Source organism: Talpa occidentalis, unplaced genomic scaffold (assembly GCF_014898055.3).
Source record: "Talpa occidentalis isolate TD23 unplaced genomic scaffold, MPIMG_talOcc4v2.1 talOcc4.9, whole genome shotgun sequence".
Classification (NCBI taxonomy): Eukaryota; Metazoa; Chordata; class Mammalia; order Eulipotyphla; family Talpidae; genus Talpa; species Talpa occidentalis.
This window is the reverse complement of record NW_023605305.1, coordinates 83,814,714-83,832,365: the sequence shown is the minus strand read 5'-3', so window position 1 is coordinate 83,832,365 and position 17,652 is coordinate 83,814,714. Positions and strand designations below refer to the sequence as shown.

Here is a 17,652-nt window from a genome sequence, read left to right as displayed (position 1 = left end):
GTTTGGGGTGGATGCAGCCTCCTGAGGCTTCCTATGTATCAGACAGAGACCCCAGGGGTTCCAAAAACAGCCTTTACTCCTCACAAGTCTATGAGGAAAATGTTAGTGCCCAGATTTTACAAACGAGGAAACTGGGGACCAGGGAGTTAATGCAGCTTTCCCAAGGGCAAAAGAGCTGGGAAGTAACAAAACTGGGATAACAATCTGGATTTTTCTCACTCCAGGGCTGGTGACCTTAACCTGACCCTAACCCAACCCTAACCCAATCAGGCACTGAGCCTGGCCTGGTGGGGAGTTTGGGTGGTGCTCTCTGGAGCTTGTGCCACATGATGGAGGGAAGGAGTTCCAGATTAACAGGCAAAGATGGAAGCAAAGTCATAGTATCACTGCTCAAGTCATAGTATCACTTTCCCAAACCATCATTCAATTTTCTGGTAGCCTCATAATAACATAATGAAGTATTGTGTATATGTAGTGACTTCATGTTAACTAGAAGATTAGCAGTCTCTAAATCCCAATGCATTGATTAGACCCAATTTGTTTCTATTTTACCAGCAGAGAAACAAATGATGGAATGATATAGTCACTTGTCCCTGTATGTCCAAGAATGGACTTCAGTGATCCTTCTATTATTCTGCTATTCTACCTCTAGGTTCAACATTAAGTAAAGAGCTATTCCCATAAACCAAAGCTATATACAGGTGTGTGAGTATGTGCATACATCTGTCCACAATATGTAAATACTGGTGTGTCTGTACACAGAATACCTATATCCACGTGCTGTGTGTCTGTGTGTACAGGCACATGGGGGTGTGTGTATAAGTGTATCTATATGTACAAATCCCAGATGCTAACCTCAAGAGTAGTGTCTGTTTATCACCTGGCCTTTAAACTTCTTGACTACTCCAGACACGCTGGATTTCAGGAGACAAGGGGGTGCTGGGAAACATCCCAAAGGTGCTCCAGAGAGCACCACCCAAACTCCCCACCAGGCCAGGCTCAGTGCCTAATTGGGTTAGGGTTGAGTTAGGGTTGGGTTAGGGTCACCAGCCCTGGAGTGAGAAAAACCCAGATTGCTATGCCAGTTTTGTTACTTCCCAGCTCTTTTGCCCTTGGGAAAGCTACATTAACTCCCTGGTCCCCAGCACCCTTTGGGTGTTGAGATATCTAGTTTCCAGACATGACCTTTGCAAAAGAGGAGGCCAGTCATGATTCCAAAATTAGATTGATCATCTGATGCTCAGAGCTTCTGGGTCTGCCTCTTTGTTCTCCTCCCACAATTGGTTTGTTTCTTGGCCATTTTGCTGGTTTTTCCATTCTCTTCCTTGACCAGTCAATTCTCATTCATCCTCACATGCTGGCTTGAATGCCCTAACTCTTGAGGCCTCTTCTCTCTCACAGAGCCCTGTGGCTTCCTCTAATTTCACACAGCAGTAGGCCCAGGTATCAACTCTGAAACATGGTGGGTGTGCCAGGGCTCTGTGTTGATGCAGTGGCAGTAGCATAGGATGGATTTGTGAGCAGTAATACCAGACAAAGATCAGGGAACCAGCCACCACATTCTCTCCATAGCAACATTTTATGGTAAAGCAGAGTCAGGGCACGTTGGCTGAACAGGTAAGCTTTTTCAGAAGTTGTGACATAAATATCAGCCTACTAGTATTTCTTTATTTGATGGCAGCCTGGTTTTCCCCCAAACCTGGGCTATCTAGGATGTGGCCAAAAACTATGGGTTTTACTTAAAGAACTAAGAATACTTAATCCAAATGAACTGAGTGAAATGTCCCTTTGCATGGCTTCTTGGGAAGAGCCATTGGAAAGCCCCTTTAGTTAGTCTCACAGAAAACTCCATTACATGACCTCATGATTCTTTTAATCAAAGTGTTCTACCTGGCTTGGTCACTATCTTCCTTCATCACACTTAATGCCAAATGACATTTGTTCCATGTCAAGATCTGTGCTTTAAGGATGAAGACCAATCGCCACAGAAGCTCTAATCCAAAGAAGATCACGTTCTTGTCAAGCAGCCTCCCCGGGTACATCTACAGCCTCTCCTGGCACCATTTTGAGAGTGGGAGTGTTTATGTGGTCTGTTTTCTAAAACAGTCAAGATAATTTACATAGTCACAACTCAAAATTTCTTAAAGTAGGATGATTAAAATAATCTCCTCGTTTACATAGTTTTCTTAGAGTGTTTACATTTCTTGATATTATTCATGATATTCTGTAATATCAGAAAGACAGAGATTCTGGCTCTCTCAGGACTATTGTATCTCCAAGACCAAGCTCAGGGTATCAAGGCAATACAAGATAGTGCCAGCACCGACTCTATTTACTCTGGGCTGTTCTGGAGTGACTTTGAATAAAATTCCCCCTTTTCTTGAGGAGAGCCTATACCAATGAACATTTGTGACTGTATCACAAGTGAAATAATGGATAACCAAATGAGTCATGCTTTTCTTTTCCATCTAAGCTGTGTGATGAGCTAATGTGTTGGTTTTCAACAAAACAAAACAAAATCCTATTTGTAGAGTTGGCTGATTTCTGTGAGGAAAATACTCCATGGTGGTTGATTCTAAGCCTCTAATGAAACATCACTGAGTGTGGGCTGGGAAAAGGAGTGTGAGTCAGTACAACTGACCCCACCCTGTTGGTCCTTGTAGTCTTCTGTGACAATGTATGAGACACCAAATTACAAGTGGGCCTGTGTTTGTTCCAAGGATGAGAGTAAACAAAACTGAATAACTGATACAATGTGGGAACCAGTTAATCAGAATCACTGCAGACATGAGCTGTGAATGATCAGCGCAGTCCCCTAGATCATCGTGGCCCTCTCTCTATGGGGATGGAAACCCCCGCTTTGACTTTACCTGCCCTGTGCACTCACTTGCTAAATTAACTGACTTAGTTTGTCAAAGGCAGAGCAAGGACAATAGCAGTATGAGTTCCAGGTCCTGTAGCAATCTTTTGGTGTTTCCTGGAATTTTGAACAGGAGCAAACCAGTCCTCCCCTGTGAGTGGTGTACTCTCCAAAGCGGTGAGTGGATCACAGAGCATCACAGATCCATGCTGGGAACTCCTGCTGGCCTGGCCTCCTGGAGAGCAGTCCACAGTTTTTCTGTTACCTTGATGTGGAGTTGAACTGTAGAGGAGTTAGACAACATAAGCTAAAAGTATTCTCAACCTCCCTTTGATTTAGGCAGAAAAAAAATTTTTTTTAAAGATAAAATATAACATACTTCCAGGCCATCAAGACCACAGTTCTTAGAAGATGTGGGCAAACTTTCAATTCTGTCAAGAAATAGATAAGTGCTCTAGTAGATGAACACAGACAAACTGTTAAAGGAGGATAAATCAAAACTCGTCCTTGGCATCTATTTTAGAACACTTGAGCTAATATAACAGCATACCTTAGACTGAGTGACTTTATAAGCAACAGGCATTTCTTTCTCACTGTTCTGGAGGCTGGGAAGTCCAAGATCGAACAGGTGCACATTGAATGTTTGGAGAGAGCCTGATCCTCTTAGGTAGCCATCTTCTCTTTGTGTCCTCTTGAGGTGACAGGGAGCCTCTGGAGCTTTGATAAGGCCACTATCCCAACCCATGAGGCTCCACCATAATGACTTGCTCACCTCCCAAATGCCCTACCTCTAAATATCGGGGATTAATTTTCAACATATGAATTGGGGAGGGACACAAACATTTTTACAATTGACTTGTGGAAGTCAGTGCTTTCCTACAATGGTTAGATGGTTAGGACAGCCATATGATGGTGAGCAGGAAGGAGGCAGGAGATAAAGGACTGTCAGTTTGGTGAGGATTCTATATAACTGGACTGGACTATCACCTGCAAGGTAGGATTTGAAAACATTAAAAAGTTTTACATCACCTATCACCCACAGGGCTGGCTTCAGGAATATGAGTCCCAAGCCATTATATAGGGCCTGTACTTGGAAGGTCCTCACCCTTGACTCAGCTATTGCCATCTTGAAATTCTCAATAACGTTGAGCAAGAGACTCAGAAATTACACTGAAAACTGGTTTGTATCTTTCAAAAGAGCCATTAAAGGAGCTGAGAGTATAACTTTTCAAAATGGTACATTCTGGAGAGCTACCATTGTCATCACTGTGCACCATGAGCCACCAAGGGTAGGCCAACAGAAGTATGCATGACATTGATCTGGAAGAACCTGTTAATAAGGATACATTTTATCTGAACAAATAATCAGAAGGCAGAAAGTAGGCAGTTGTGGGCCACAGGGCATGTGGGGTAGCACAAAGAAGGTGACTAAGATAAGAGTAGTTTGTGGGGGGGAACCCAAAACAAAATAAATATAGAGGGGAAAAGATCAATTTCTCAAATTTGTGTTATTTCCACATTACCACCCATACGTGTCTGAATTTGCTACATTTTCTTTCTCCTCTCTTCTTGCCCCTCCCTCTATTCTTTCATAGAATCATTCCATAAACCTTTATGGTTGGCAAGAAAAGCATGATCAGACAGATAATGGTAAATTACCCTGAGAGTTCAGAAAAGGGAGAGATCACTTATAGCTATCGGGAGGATACATCAGATGAGGCAGTGTTGTAGCTGGTCCTTGGGAGATGGGAGGGGCGAGGATACAAGGTGGTAGAAAGGTTTTTCTAGGGAGAGAGGACAGTGAGGACAAAGGCATGAAATGAGAAAGCCTGGGGGTGAGTATAAAGAACAGCATATTGCTTTGTTCGCCTAGAGCACAAGGTTCATGACGAGGAGCAGTGGGGGGTAGTTATTTCATTTCTCCCTCTATTGATTCTTTTCCTAAATATTTCAGATGAACAGAAGCACAGTTTAGAGAAGGGGATGCTTCTCTAAGCACTGGTCCTCAGTGACTAGTCTTATTTCTTCCCCATACTGTGACATATGGTATTTTCCCAGTTTGGAGAGTATCTGTCAGGACAGGCTCATATATATCAGAGAAATAAGCAAACCCCACATTTCAATGGTGTTAATTCTTAGAAAGGTTAGGGATTGACATCCAAGACATATAAAATAATTCAAATATTAAAAACAATTCAAAGATTAAAAAACAAACAATTAATTAATGGGCAGTGAATCTGAAAAGACAACTCACCAAAGAGGACAACCACGAGGCCAACAAATACATAGAAACATGTTCTTCATCACTTTTAATAAGACAGATGCAGATGAAACCACAATTGAATCTCATTTCACACCTGTGAGAATGGCACATATTAAACAAACAAACAAACAAACAAAAGCAACCAATAAGAAGTGCTGGAGAGAATGCAGAAGTCTTATTACACTGTTGGTGGGAATATAAACTGGTTTAACGATTTTGGAAAACAATCTGGATTTACCTCAAAAATCTAAAAGTGAAAATACCCAGTGATCCATCAGTCCCATGCATAGGCCCCTATCCAAAGAACATGAAACCATCAACTCAAAAAACCTCGAAGCGCTACAAATGTTTATTGCAGCACTATTTATAATAGCTAGGACATGGAAGCAACCTAAATGCCCATTGATATAAGACCGGATCAAGAAGATGAGGTCTTGTCTGCACCATGAAATACTATTCAGCCATAGGAAAGACAAAATATTGCCATTTATACCAAAAGTAGAAGGATTTCGAGGGAATTGTGTGGTAAAGCAAGTCAGAAAGAACAAAGATAAATAATGGATATTTACATAGTGGGTGATTTGATAAAGTAAAATACTTATAAAATCTAGGACATTAACAAGTAAGGTTAAGAGGGAGGGGCAAAGAGTAAGGTTCAAAGAAGATTGTAAGAGATGATGGTAGGAAAAAATTGCTGAAAGGATTATATCTTGTTCACACTCTGTGTTCACAGCAGATCTGACAGAGACTCTGCTCTGCTTTAGACCCTTCAGTTAGCGATTTAGGCTAAAGATGGCCTTAGCTTCTAGAGCGCTCCTGGTTGCTAGCAGGGAAAACAAACCATAGTCAAAGTTTTTGACTAAAGGGGTTCCATGTCATGTGCATTTCCAAATCATTGGTCAATGCAAGTCTTATAACCACACCCAATTTCAAGGAACCAGAGAAGATACAATCCTATCAAGTACCTAGAAGAAGAAATGTTAGAAATATTTGGTGAATGCAGAAATGAATAATATAGAGACTCTCAAGTAGATTTACCCAACTCAATCACTAGCTCTAGTCTATAAATAATACGTTTGGATGGTACTTGGGCAATTTAATTATCAGTCATATTTATTTGAGTGGAAGTTTTAAAATGGATTTTTTGTAGAATTTCTTCCCCTGCTTTTTAAATTTAAATTGCCTGGACATGTAGACATTCTCATCATCCTTACCCTCCTTGATTGCTCAAAGATGTCTGTAGCCTGAAGCACATGATCCAGTATTACTCATGTATTACCATGGAATTTTCTCTTTCAGGGACAAAAGATACATTACTACTTTCTCCTCCTTTGCCCAAGACAGACATCACTCATCAATCAGGGTCATCTTTTCCACTGAACCCAGTCTGAATTCTTCTCAGTAGAGTGTTCCAACTACCATTGACAACTGATCTTGGTTTTAAATGAGCTAACCAACAGGAAAAAGTACCATCTAAAACCCAGACTTCCTAAGAAATCAAAAGCTTATGAAAGAGAAGAACTTTAGTTTTTCACATATTTATTGATTATTTTTTCACTTATTCAACAAGTATTTCCAGAGAACCCACTATGTGCCAGGCACTGTTCTAGGCACTGGAACTGCCCAGCCTCTTACCAATGAAACTAATGCTCTAGTACTGTATTGTGTATCATTGACTTTGTATCTATACGTTTGGAGCAAGAGACAGAAGTGAACTCTACTGTTAAGAGAGAGCTGAGAAATTTAAGGTTGGATAAATGAACTGGGAAGAGTCTGAGCACTTGATGGGGTAATGCCAGAGAGAAATAATGTCTCTAGTAGCAGTAACAAATGAGCTGTCATCATTCACCAATTGATTAACAAATTGATGAACACTTACTATATATTTGCTAAGATTCAAGTGGTTAACTTTCCTAATGGTAGCTGTTGTTGCAGATTCATTCATTCATTCATTTCCTGTTCATTTATGTAGTCAATTGTTTACTGACATTTACTATGTCAGATAATAGATGATTTCATTGGAGTATAAATAAAATTAAGATAACAATACTATATTTTTATTATATTTTTTAAAGATTTATTTATTTATTTATATAAGCACTGGGTACAGTCAGAAGCACGGGAGGGTGAGAGAATTCACCAGAGCCAGAGCGGGGAGCAGAGCAGGCAGAAGGACCAAAGTACACTGCTGAGGAGAGCAGCGGGTGGCAGGAGAGGTCTGCGCGCCATGTGGGACCCTCCTCTGGTGGCCGGGGAGCAGCCGGGGATTGAACCGGCACTGCAGAGGCTGCGGGCAGCTTCACAACCCAGCGCTCAACTGCTGCGCCACCGGGGAAGCCCTTTTATTATATTTTCAATGAGTGTCCAGGCTGGGATTTGGGGGGCTAAGTAAGAACAGGGGAGATGGATTAAAAAGCAAATACAAATAATCCTCCAGTTTTCTAAAGTTTTCATTAAGTCACCTTGCTTTACGAAAGATTACATGAGTACCTATTTTTGCTTACTGAATGAAACCCAAATTGGATTTTACTTTTATAACAATTGTTAAAAAGTGAAGAGCAAGTTTAGTGCTGGTTTTGCAGCAGCTGTTCCAGAGGCAGCATCACTCTGAGCAGCAAGACTGGCCCCACCCAACAACTTCCCTGGCAATTAATACTTTATACAAGCTGTGTATTACCATAGCATTCTTGCCTCTACTAGATAGGAGTATGATTTTAGACTTTATGTGTTATTTGGTATGACCCGGTAGGTAATTTTTTGGGTCTTGGGATGCTCAAAAACGTTTCCATAGAAATAAATACTTGATTCTTTGCTTTATGTCATTTCTGATAAAGAAAGTTTTCATCAGAAGGCTCTGCTTTTGGATAGCCAGAAGCCATGCAAAGAGTGATCCTCTCTGACTGCACAGGAAAGGTTTTGAAGAGAGGTGGAAGGAAGCAACTGGAATTTTCCACAAGGAAAAGGAGATTTTGGGGCAGAGATGGGTACAGCAGGACATAAAGTGGCAGACTGGAGTGAGTCTGGGGAGTTGGGCATGAATCATTAGTTTAGAAACATCAAATACAAAAGGATGAGGGAGAGAAGATTTGTGAAGACTTAAGCCATGGGAATAAATGATGTTCTTAGGGTGTGGAGTGAAGGAGCAGAGGAGCCTGTGAGGGTCTCCTGACACCACTGAAATCAGGACCCAGAAGATGCCACATCTCCACCTGCACATAGGGCTGCCAAATGCCATCCTCATCAACCTTCTTTGCTCTGCTCTACGATTTGGGTTTCCTTGCTGGTCTGCAGCCATTTGGCTGAAATACTAAACAACATGGCTTTGCAAGAGGTTACTGTGCTCTTCCCCCCAAAAATCAAGATTGCATTGAAGGGTACTCTCTCTGTCATTGGTATGAAAAGTTTCTCCTTAAATCTAATACCTCCACAGTATCAGAACACTCCTGTTATCAAGATCGTTTTCCTGTTCCTGAGATCATTTATGGTTAAAAGTTCAAAGTTGTAAGCATGCAGAAATTTACCTTTTTTTTTTTATCACTGTGAGGAGTGGGCTTGACCTTGAGCCATGTTGTCTTCAAGTCTTTAAAAGTATCATCGTGCCATGGAAGCTTCTAGCTGTATTATGTGCTACTCTGTGTTTATAAGTTCAGTGACACCTTGAATCACCTTAGGCTGCAGTGGGAATTCATTATGGGGATGATGTCTGTCACATTTGTCTACTTCCTCCCCATCTTTATTTGGGGACTGCCCTTCTTTATTTGCAGGTCTGTGTGTACACTAAAGGAATGCTACCTGGTCACTGTAACATTCCTTTTACCTTGGCAAGCAGAGAGACTCTTTCCCTGCCTCTCACGTGGCCATGCTTTGACCATCTCCTTTAACCCTAGCCCCTGGGTACAGATGGAACTGATGGAAAACTCCCCAGCTCTGTCTTCTCCTGCTAAGGCAGCCCAGAGGCCATATGTTGATGTGGCATTCATACACATGTGAAGGAGAAACACACTGGGAGTGTTAAGCCCCTGAGATTTGGGGTTTGTCTCTCTCGTGGTAGGTAGCACTAATTTCCCTACCACCACCTGGGGGAAAACCTGATTTCCCCTAGTCAGTAGGATTCTATTTCCTCTGTTCAAGAGACCAGCCCCATGGAGATGTCACATATCAATCTACTTTTGTAGGGGGAGTGTGATGGGTCTTCCATCAGCTGAAGCCAAGCCAGAGAGCCCATTGCAGAAATATGGTTTCTTCCCCAGAAAGCACATGGATTAGGCGTGTGGGCGAGCCAGTTCTAAGAAAATAGAAAACATATTCTACACAGGTTGAGCCTGACAAAGTACTTGATATCTCTGGGTGGGATTTTCCCACTCCACTTCCAGAGGAATTAGAGAGAGACCTACACTGAGCACCTTGGAAGGGTCCAGGCTCTACTCTGTCAGCATCGGCCCACGCAGCTTCCCTGTCAGTGCTGAGATGTAAGCAGAGCTTGGAGGACCACTCCATGTGTGCAAAGGGCCTTTACCCATACTGGATCTCTGTCATGGTTGCCAAGGAAACTTCTAGCTGTGAAGGGCCAAGCTGGGCATCAAACCATGAAGCTGCAAGTCATTTTCCATGAGGTACTGTACAGCTGTCAGATGTAAGAGAATTTGACTGGTACCACCCAGGAGCTGGATTTGGGTGATGAGAAGTGAAAAGCATCCAACTTCATGACCTGGCTAGTCATGTCCTCTGTTCCCTAAAGAGAAGGCTCATTTTCTAAAGGAAGGAGGCGGCTTGCCACCAGAGGGTCCTTGGCCACACGGGCAGATGGAGCTTCTGTCCTTTACTTCCCAGCCTCTACCTGTGGGACCAAGAGGCTTTGTAGAGACAGGTAAGTATGGGTGACATCAGCTTCACTGGCAAGGGACCAGAGGGGCAGGCAGGTCCGATTTGCATGTGGCTCATCTACATATGGAAGAATTCTCCAAAGCTTCTTGAATCCTCTGGACTTCAATGCCAACTACAGGGAGGGTGGCAGGAGTGGGTGGTAGCTCAAAAACATATTTGTTTTATGAGCAGGAGGAGGAGGTGGCTGGAAGACAGACAGAGCTCTTTCATCTATGATCAGTCCAGGAAGGGTGGGGCAGGGCAGTCTGGAACAAGGAGCTTTGCTTTAGGGACTGGGAATGGACTTTCCTGCTGGAAGACAAGCAGCAGATGCAAGGACAGCTGAGTCTGCTGGCACTTAAGCAGGACACGTGCTGAGCCTGATCCTTCTTTTCCCACTTCCAAAGGGTCGCTTGAATACATTCAGGACTGATCTCCACTGCTATGTCTATCTGCTTGTCTCCTCTCTTCACTCTTGCTCACTTCCAATCCAACCTTTCCAGTAGTCCAGGGAAGCTATTTGAAATCAGAGCAGGAGCCTCCCTGGCCAAAAACCAAAAATTCTCCCAAGCCTTAAAAGAAAATTGCTTCCTGTTGAGGTCATGATTGTGCCCGCCCTGGCTTGCCTGTCCATTGTCACCCTGTTCACCTCTCCAATGACTTTCTTCCAATCTTCCTGGTCTCCCAACTATTCCCTGAAGTCAGCAAATGTTCTCCCTCCGATGGCTGTGGCCTGGGCTGGGCCTCTTCTTGCAGGTAGGTCATGTAACTTCCTTCTGTTCTGTCCACATTACCTCTCAGACAGCTCTTCCCTGCCCTCTGCTAAAGTAGGGGCCATTCCCACCTTAGTCTCCACTAGTACACCCGCTTGCTTTGGGGCCCTCAGCATATTCCTGGTCACAGATGCAATCAGTGACTTCCTTTGCCTATTTGTCCCTTTTGCTGGGTTATAAACACCAAGGGTCAAACACTGTGGCTGTTTAAATTCCCATTGGACTGCCAAGCTCTCAGCAGAAATCTCATTCTAAAATATTGGTTGGGGAAATGAATGGCTTGACCTGGACTCTGAGTGGCTTGAACCCCAGGGTCTGGATTGAGGGGTTCCAGGGTTTAGATCCTAACTGTGCATTGAGTCCCAGGCAGCCCCCAGTTCCTTTGTCTCAGGGATAAGAATGATACCTCCCTCTTAGACTGGTGAGACGATGACAGAGCAGGAGAAAGTTCTCAGCTGGGGCCTGGCAGGCAGTAAGGATTCAAAAAATGTTAGCTGCTATAATTATTAATAATAGTCATAGTATTGTAATTGTTATTAGGATTTTGTGCCACCTAGGCAGGACCTCACACCCTCACTGCAAAGTGTGTGCAGGCCTTTCTCAAGGGGTGTGTGTGTGTGTGTGTGTGTGTGTGTGTATGTGCACGCACGCGCACATTTAAATTTTTTTTCATGGTGGTATATAACCCCAGCCTTCTGTTCTGTGCCTTTTCCACCAGACAGCGTTTTACCACAAAGAGCGGCTGCTGTTTCTCTAACGACAGTCGCACACTTAATGCTTCAATTTCCACATTTTATTTTATATGTAATTTAAAGCCCATGGTGCCTTAATTGTAAAATAGGCCTTATTAAAATAATAGCTTGAAAACCAGTGGGGCTCCCTGTGCCGAGCAATGAGGGTTTTTAGCTTAACGGCTGTTTACTAGGATTTAAAAAGAGACACAACCCAAATAAAGCTGTAAAGACATTTGCAGCATGAGTGATGGGCCCGGGACCAGCGGATAATTAAGCTCCCCCCGCCCCCACATGGCTTTTTTCCCTTTTGGTGCTGTCTGGAGCTTTCCTTAGAAATCCAAAGCACACCCTTTGCTGCTTTTATGATTGATGAGGCGGTGAGGATACTTCAGTACGAGTAAGCAACGCGGGGCTTTGATTAATGATGCTGGGAGCCTCCCAGCAGACCAAAGAGAATAACACTGCTATCAGGAAAACAGCCGAAGCCACTGAGACGACAGCAGCTTCCTGACTCGTTGGGTCCAAGGACCCCTCCAGGGGTAGATGGAATCTTCGAGGGAGTCTGAACACAACGTCCCCTGAAGCTCAGAGGATGAAACACACAGTAGCTGGTAGGGGTCTCAGACTCGATCGTAGTCTTCATGGGGTTCTTTCTTTCCAGCAACAGCCAGATGAAGAGAGTCCTAGTCAGGAACAGCTTGTACCCATTCAACAAGGACTTTATGTGGGCTTACGATGAATTCTCGTAATCACCATGAACTGGGAATAACTGTTATTCTTGCTTTAGGGCTGAGGCTATGTGGACTCAGAAAGACTTTAAATAGCCCACGTAACACAACTCCAGCCATGAAGCCAGGACTCACACCCGAGATGGCCCATGTCTAAGCCAAGACTCTTGGCCACCTTGGGCTTCCAAGAAGAGAGCCTTGGGGGTCGTGGGAAGACATTCCACCTGAGCAGGGTCCTGCCCCTGCTGCTAACTCTGTGACCTCAAGCGAGAGGGCAACCTCTCTGTGCCCCCATCCTCGAATATGAAGTGAGACACATCCTCCCCACCTCACACAGCTTCTGTGAAGATCGCATAAATGAACATTTACAAAACGCTGTTTGCAAGGGAGGAACCCCCATGGACTGCTCATTATAGCAAAACTGTCATGTGAACCCACATAGAAAAGCATTAATAAAGCAAATCTACATGGAAAGAGCCCAGCGAATCAAGACCCCAATATAATTTCTAACTCCTGGGTGGATGACTTTGGGTAAGTCACATGGTCTCTCGGAATCTCAATTTTCTGTCCCGGAAAATTAGCTAATACCCAACTCACAGCATTGCTGTGAATTTCTGTGGTATTGTGCCCACAGTGCAGCTTATACCCTGCCTGGCACATGTGCCCTGCCTATTAGCTACCATTTTACTATCTCTTTAATTTCTTCTCTTTTTGAGCTGCCGTCCACTCCTCATTACCCGCTAGAGCAGGACTGTGTCTGACTTTGCCGTGCTTTCTCTGAACCTTTGCACGTTATAGACTGAAAAAGGAAATCTGAGTCAAAGAGTGCCCTGAGGCTCCAGCACTGTGGTTTTGAAAGTCAATACGCCTGTCACTAGCAGGCCTCCCTGTGTCTCCAGGGACTGCCCAGGGCAGTGTGCTGAGCTCTGCAAGCCCAGCAAAGAGAAAGCTAGCAGTAGGAAGTGCTGGCTGCCCAGGGAGGACTGTGTCTTATCTGCCCAGAGCATTTGCAGCCTCCTCTGTGGACAGGGATCCGGGCACCCTGGACACTCCAGCCCAGCTCACATGGTGGCTGGAGGTGCGACCCTCTCATCTTCACCGCCCTTCACAAGCACACAGTGACTTCACAACCTGCATGTTGTGGAGACAGTGGGAAAACTGGGGTAAGATAACACAGTGCTCGCTCTGGGCTAGGTTGGAGCCCAAAGGAAAGCAGAGCAGAGGATCAGTGGTGACTGCCACAGAAGGTGCCAGACACGCCTGGCACCGGATCACATCTCTGCCGTGGCTGAGTTCCATGATCTTGGGCAACTTCTCAATTGTCCCAACTATCTTTTTTTTTTTTTAATGATTTATTTATACAAGCACTGGGTACAGTCAGAAGCGTGGGAGAGTGAGAGAATTCACCAGAGCCAGAGCGGGGAACAGAACAGGCAGACTGACAAAGTACACTGCTGAGGGGAGCAGCGGGCGGCAGGAGAGGTCTGTGCGCCATGTGGGACCCTCGCCGGTGGCCGGGGATCGACCGGCGCTGCAGAGGCTGTAGATAGCTTCGCAACCCAGCGCTCAACCGCTGCGCGAACAGGAAGGCCCTGTCCCAACTATCTTTTCCTTCTGGGTAAAGGACCTTGAATGGGAATGCTCTGGGCAATGTCTGTGATGAGGTAGGTAAGGGGCACATGCCTTCTTATGCCTTTCTCTGCTGCGGAGATCTTGAAAGTCATAGGTTGACAGGCAATGTCAGAAGAGGGGAAGACCCCGTTCCTAAGCTGCATGCATGTGGAGTAAATGTCATTGTGCTAATCCACTGAGGTCTCAAGTCTTAGTTTGCACTGAGCAGAGCTTGATCCATCCCAACAAAGACGGCAAGCAACATTTATGTATTGCTCCTACAACTTTCAGGACACAATGTCTATTTTTAATTTCATCCTCACAGCAGAACTCTCATTCTCATTTTACAGATAATGAAATCAATAACTTATCTCTGAGAACACACAGCTAGGAGCTACCGCCTTGTTTTGGGATGAGCAAACTAAGCTCAGAGAGGTCATGGGATGGCCTCCATCCACACGGCTTGGAGAGCATGGTGGGCTCAGCTTTGCTCTCTCCTCCTCTGCAGTAGACTTCTATCATTCTCCTAAGTGGCAACACTCATGGTGGGTCTTTCCCAAGTTTTATTTATGTCTCTTTCACTCAAAAACTAAACTCAATAAATTTATTAATTAGGGCTAAACCCTTGTGGGAAACAACAGCTTAACACGTTATTCCTGTCTGAGACTTTCTTTTTTTATATATTTAAAAGAGCAGGTTTATTAGGGAAAGGGACAGAGGAATAAAGGACACTTGCACAGACACAAGCAGGCAGAAAGAGCTGCCCCGAAAGGGACAGGTTTGTTCAGAGAGGCCTGCACGGTTGCAGGCGGGCAGCCTTGAGGAGATCTGCCTCTGCTGAGGGAAGTCGTGCAGAGAAGCCCTTACATTGTAAAGGTCACAGGCAGGCAGGATGCTGCTGCCCTGCGGAGGGACAGAGGGTTGTCTAAAAGGAGCACCTGCATAGGCACAGGTGGGCAGAAGGACTGCTGCCTGTCTGAGACTTTCTATGACTGAAAAGTCACTGTCTTAGCCCAGAGTCTGTTAACCTCCACTATTGTAACTCAAGGTAAATGGTGAAATTTCTTTCATAACCTAGAGCACAGAAGAAGAAGAAAAAAAAAAAACTTACCTAAACTTTTCTCTGAGACTTGCTTTTAGAGACATAGCAGAGCCTGGAGTTTTGATGACTAACCTTGAACTGAGCTTCTAGATCGGCTAGAGAGAGATACAAAAGTAGAGGAGTGTGTTACCAGAGGTGAGGGACCTCCCAACAAAATTTCCAAACCTAGTCATCTGAAAAAAACCCTCTTTATACTTCTTTTTTTTTTTTTAACTTTTTTTTTTTTTTTTTTAATAGAGGCATGTTTTATTTATTTATTTATTTGTTTGTTTGTTTTGTTTATACATGCACTGGGTACAGTCAGAAGCGCGGGAGGGTGAGAGAATTCACCAGAGCCAGAGAAGGGAGCAGAACAGGCAGAAGGACCGAAGTACACTGCTGAGGGGAGCAGCGGGCGGCAGGAGAGGTCTGCGCACCATGCGGGATCCTCCTCCGGTGGCTGGGGAGCAGCCGGGGATCGAACCGGCACCGCAGAGGCCGCGGGCAGCTTCGCAACCCAGCGCTCAACCGCTGCGCCAATGGGGAGGCCCTCCTCTTTATACTTCTTAATGGATGAAGTACCCTATACCTAGCCAAAGGACTTTAACCAAGCCCACATTTCTTTCACCCAAACTACTCCCTAGGTAAATAAAATTTAACTCCTTGGTTCTCAACCCTGGTTTCTCAAACCTATATAACATCATTCCCTTTCTTAACTGGGGAGATAGAGTTGATTTATCTCTGACTTCTTTGCCAATCAATTTGACATAAAGCTCTTTTATTCTCTCAAAATCTGATGCCATGGTATCAGTTTCTGCACATGCCACGTAGTGAGCTCACTGCTTGGTAATTTGGATCATATTATTTTTGATGCTTTGTGGATCCCATTCACTGGTACAGACCCCTGTGCCAGGTATGTTAGAAATAGTATCTTATATCCTCACAACCAGTATGTGATGTCAAGATCATTCATCTCCGTTTTCCCCTGCATGTGAGGATGCTGAGGTTCACACAGGTTAAAGTGATCGGCCCAAGTTACACAATAAATGTCAGAGTTGGACTTTCAACTAACTTTCCATCCCACATAGGATGCCACAGACAGACATGGCTTTGAACATATTTAAGAAGTGGGTTGTTTTCTTGGAGGACTGATCCCAGGCCCTGATAAATCAATATGGCATCTCATTGGCTAATGGAGAGGTAGATGAGGGTTCAGCCAGTCATATAGAATCTTTATTTGTGATCATTATTACAGGGCCCTTGCTGCTTCTACCAAAGAAATTTCACTTCATATCTTCCACTCTGGATTTTCTCAGATGTATTTTGTTTGGAAAACAATGTGTTCTACTATACAAGACAGGGAGAAAGAAAGTCAAAGAAAAAAAGAAAAGACAACTAAAAACTATAGTTTGAGTCTGTGGCCTCAATTTTAGGGAACTAGACATTAAGACCCAGGAGGTAAACAGATTTGCCTAATGATTATACAGAGTTTTAGGTGATCTATTGTGGGTTAGAGGAGGGCTCAGCAGCCTTGTTCTGTTAAGAGCAACATACAAATTATTTTATATTTTTTGGGCTATGTTGTCTCTGTCGTGGCTCCTTGGCTCTGTCACTAGAGGGAGAAAACAGCCATAGACAATACATTCACAAAAGAACATGGCTGTGTTCCAATAAACTTTATTTATAGACAGACAGAAGGCTGGGTTTGCTCCTTGGGTTGTATAGTTTGTGGACCCCTGGTTTAGAACAAAGGATTCCTGACTATTTATTTAGCACATATTCTATAAAAACAATGCTTCCTCCTTAAGGGCAGATGTATTGCATGACCCTGTTATTTTCTTAATGTTGAGGAGAAATGGAAGATCAAAGTTGGGAAGTGCATGAGGGTTTTATAAAAGAAGGCCTGGGCAAACAATGAGTTCGACATCAGACATGTTAGCATTTTGGTAGGGTGCAGAGTTCCCAGGAAGGAGAATAAAAGGGAATCATAAATAAGTGACTTAAAGAAAGAGCCCTGCCCTGGGGATGATATTAATGTGCCATGTACTGAGCAGCAGGACTAACTTGACTCTCTGAAGCCAATATCTAAAATAATTACTATATTTGGAACTAGAGAGAATGGATTGTCACACACATTCTGAATGTGCTCAATAACCCTAAACTATACACTTTATTTATTTATTTTTTTAAAGATTTATTTATTTATTTATACAAGCCCTGGGTACAGTCAGAAGTGTGGGAGGGTGAGAAAATTCACCAGAGACAGAGCGGGGAGCAGAGCAGGCAGACTGACGAAATACACTGCTGAGGGGGATAGCGGGCTTGGCAAGAGAGGTCTGCATGCCATGTGGGACACTTGCTGCGCCACTGGGGACGCCCTAAACTATACACTTTAAAGTGTCTAATTTCATTGCATATGCATTTCAACTCAGAAAAAAAAAATAACCAAATTAATGAGTAAACAAGAAATTTGCAAATAAAACAGTCTGGTTCTGTGTAGGTGACCTTCATCTTGCTTTGGGGCCTGGGATGACTGGAGGTTTCCCTTGGAGGGGTGAGGAAGTCATGTGCTGAGCTAGGGGTAGCATGTAGGGTTTCCTTCCCATAGGCAAGTTCTTGATCCCTTATTTCTTTAGATTTCAGTTTCCTCACCAGTGAATACAGGTCATGATGTGTTTCATTTAATTTTGATGGGGTCCTTCAACTGAGATTCTGATGTGAACATATAACATTTGGGAA

The 17,652-nt window shown here is 43.9% G+C and overlaps 1 long non-coding RNA gene across 1 annotated transcript in view; it reads right to left on the bottom strand.

The window, feature by feature from the left end:
- The window catches only part of LOC119237066 (uncharacterized), a 506,617-nt gene that overhangs the window by 8,216 nt on the left and 480,749 nt on the right, over nucleotides 1-17,652 (bottom strand). The window contains exon 3 of the long non-coding RNA XR_008550158.1: nucleotides 14,944-15,029. This is a non-coding gene — a long non-coding RNA (uncharacterized LOC119237066). The remainder of the gene's footprint in view (nucleotides 1-14,943; nucleotides 15,030-17,652) is intronic.